This window comes from Stegostoma tigrinum, chromosome 46 (assembly GCF_030684315.1).
Source record: "Stegostoma tigrinum isolate sSteTig4 chromosome 46, sSteTig4.hap1, whole genome shotgun sequence".
NCBI classification, from domain to species: domain Eukaryota; kingdom Metazoa; phylum Chordata; class Chondrichthyes; order Orectolobiformes; family Stegostomatidae; genus Stegostoma; species Stegostoma tigrinum.
The window spans coordinates 7283945-7287347 of NC_081399.1; the positions used below are offsets into that span (position 1 = coordinate 7283945).

At 55.4% G+C, this 3403-nt stretch overlaps 1 protein-coding gene across 1 annotated transcript in view; it reads right to left on the reverse strand.

The window, feature by feature from the left end:
• Positions 1-2862: 2862 nt before the first annotated feature.
• The window catches only part of LOC125449523 (uncharacterized), a 19435-nt gene continuing 18894 nt past the window's right edge, over positions 2863-3403 (reverse strand). The window contains exon 7 of the mRNA XM_059642815.1: positions 2863-3403. This exon is cut by the window's right edge and continues 529 nt beyond it. The gene's annotated coding sequence lies outside the window, so the exon portion shown is untranslated.

The window sequence follows — 3403 nt, forward strand, 5'->3', positions numbered from 1 at the left end:
TTGTCACAATTAAAATCAACGGGAATATCGGCTTCGATTGACTTCCTGTTGGCCTTTTCTCTGTAAAATGCTGCAGCAACTATTCCTGAGGGACTGAAATGGTTTGAAGCGCCTTACACAATTCCCGCTCTCCCTGTGTGCTCTCGCAGCCCTGTTCCCCAGGAAGAGAAAGGTAGAGACAGGCTGAGAGATAAACACGGAGAGAAAGACGGACTGAGAGATGTGACACAGAGAGACACACACACAGGGAGTGAAAGACAGTGACAGAGAGAGGGAGAGTGAGTAGAGTCTCAGAGCCGTACAGAACTGAAACAGACCCTTCGGTCCACCTCATTCATGCTGACCCAGATATCCTAAATTAATCTAGTCCCGTTTGCCAGCATTTGAATGTGTTCACCATTTCCTTCAGGAGAAGAAGATTACAGAAATCCTGAGAGAGAGAGAGAGAGAGAGTGATGCTAGGAGTATTCTCCTACAGAGATAACACGGTGTGGAGCTGGATGGACACAGCAGGACAAGCAGCATCAGAGGGGCAGAGGGGTAACAGGAGCTGCAGATGCTGGAGAATGTGAGATAACATGGTGTGGGGCTGGATGAACACAGCAGGCCCAGCAGCATCAGAGGAGCAGAGGGGTAACAGGAGCTGCAGATGCTGGAGAATGTGAGATAACAAGGTGTGGGGCTGGATGAACACAGCAGGCCAAGCAGCATCAGAGGAGCAGAGGGGTAACAGGAGCTGCAGATGCTGGAGAATGTGAGATTACAAGGTGTGGAGCTGGATGAACACAGCAGGACAAGCAGCATCAGAGGAGCAGAGGGGTAACAGGAGCTGCAGATGCTGGAGAATGTGAGATAACAAGGTGTGGGGCTGGATGAACACAGCAGGACAAGCAGCATCAGAGGGGCAGAGGGGTAACAGGAACTGCAGATGCTGGAGAATGTGAGATAACAAGGTGTGGGGCTGGATGAACACAGCAGGCCAAGCAGCATCAGAGGAGCAGAGGGGTAACAGGAGCTGCAGATGCTGGAGAATGTGAGATAACAAGGTGTGGGGCTGGATGAACACAGCAGGCCCAGCAGCATCAGAGGGGCAGAGGGGTAACAGGAGCTGCAGATGCTGGAGAATGTGAGATAACATGGTGTGGGGCTGGATGAACACAGCAGGACAAGCAGCATCAGAGGGGCAGAGGGGTAACAGGAACTGCAGATGCTGGAGAATGTGAGATAACATGGTGTGGGGCTGGATGAACACAGCAGGACAAGCAGCATCAGAGGGGCAGAGGGGTAACAGGAGCTGCAGATGCTGGAGAATGTGAGATAACAAGGTGTGGGGCTGGATGAACACAGCAGGACAAGCAGCATCAGAGGAGCAGAGGGGTAACAGGAACTGCAGATGCTGGAGAATGTGAGATAACAAGGTGTGGGGCTGGATGAACACAGCAGGCCCAGCAGCATAGGAGGAGCAGAGGGGTAACAGGAACTGCAGATGCTGGAGAATGTGAGATAACATGGTGTGGGGCTGGATGAACACAGCAGGACAAGCAGCATCAGAGGGGCAGAGGGGTAACAGGAGCTGCAGATGCTGGAGAATGTGAGATAACAAGGTGTGGGGCTGGATGAACACAGCAGGCCCAGCAGCATCAGAGGGGCAGAGGGGTAACAGGAGCTGCAGATGCTGGAGAATGTGAGATAACAAGGTGTGGAGCTGGATGAACACAGCAGGCCCAGCAGCATCAGAGGGGCAGGAAGGCTGACGTTTCGGGTCTGTACCCCGACAGAGATCTGTTTATTTCTAGTTAAATTACAATAGCAAGGTAAAAACTGGAGAGGACGATTGGAACTGAGAGAACTGGATTGATGGAGAGCGCGAGTGGGACAGCAGGAGTGTGGAATGAGAGAGAGAGAGAGGGAGTGTGCAATGGGAGGGAGAGAGGGAGTGAGGAATGGGAGGAGACGGAGCAGGGAATGAGGGAGAGAGAGAGATGGAGTGGGGAAAAGGAGAGATGGGGGAGTGGGGAACGGTAGGGAGAGAGAGTGGGGAATGGAAGAGAGGGAGAGGGAATGGGGAATGGGGGGGTGCGAAGGAAGTGAGGAATGGGAGAGCAAGATGAAGTGGGGAATGGGAGAAAGGGAGGGGTTGGGGAATAGGAGATAGAGAGGGAGCGAGGAACGGGCGAGAGGGAGGGAGTGGGGAATGGGGGAGAGAGAGGGAGTGGGGAATGGGATAGAGAGAGGGAGTGGGGAATGGGATAGAGAGAGGGAACGGGGAATGGGATAGAGAGAGGGAGTGGGGAATGGGATAGAGAGAGGGAACGGGGAATGGGATAGAGAGAGGGAGTGGGGAACGGGAGAGAGAGAGGGAATGGGGAATGGGAGAGACAGAGGGAGTGGGGAATGGGATAGAGAGAGGGAGTGGGGAATGGGAGAGACAGAGGGAGTGGGGAATGGGAGAGAGGGAGGTTTTGGGGAATGGGAGAGAGAGGGATTCGGGAATGGGAGAGAGGGTGTGAGTGGGGAATGGGGGAGAGAGAGAGAGAATGGGGAATAGGAGAGAGGGAGGATTTGGGGAATCGGAGAGAGAGAGGGTTTGGGGAATGGGAGAGAGACGGGGAGTGGGGAATGGGGGAGAGGGTGTGAGTGGAGAATGGGAGAGAGAGAGTGGATTCACTGAGGGGGGGAAATGGGATAAAAAGAGCCCCCTGTGTATCCCCAGAGGGGCTGAAGGGTCCCCTTTGGAGGGCCAGTGGGACTAGAAACATCCTCCATCGGTAACCACAGCACAGCTACAGATTGCACCTTGAAACACAGACCCCCCACCTCCCCCTACAAATCCCACCCCCCCACCCCTCCTCCCCCCTCCCGCCCCGTGGCCCGGGTTCAGAGATCGGAGCGGGAGGGATCTGTAGGTGGGGATCCACATGGGAAGATCTGCTGGGGCAGGGATCTACGGGGAGTGGGGTCAGGTTGGGGTGCGGAATCTGGACAGGGTGAGATTTGTAGGGGAGATCTGTGGGGTGGGTGGATTTGGGCGGTGGTGATCTGTCGAGGAGGTATGCAGAGAGAGAGATCTGCAGAGAGGGACCTACAAGGGTGGAGATCTACAGGGGCAGGGGTCTACAGTGGGCCATCCAGAGGGGAGATCCACAAGAGCAGATGTTGGGGAAGAGATTGGTTGGGTGATCTCCAGGGGGAGATCTGCAGGGGGAGAGATCTGTAGATGGTGGGTGTGGTGGTGGGGGCAAGAAATCAGCAGATAGAGGGCCCTGGGACTCTCTCTGTCTCTGCCTCCCCCCACCCCTAACCCCTCAGTGCAGGGGGCATGGAGTAGACAGGGTCAGGGGGAGGGGGGGATCTCTCCCTCTCTCTCTCTCTCTCACCACCCCCACCTCCTCAATGTAGCGGG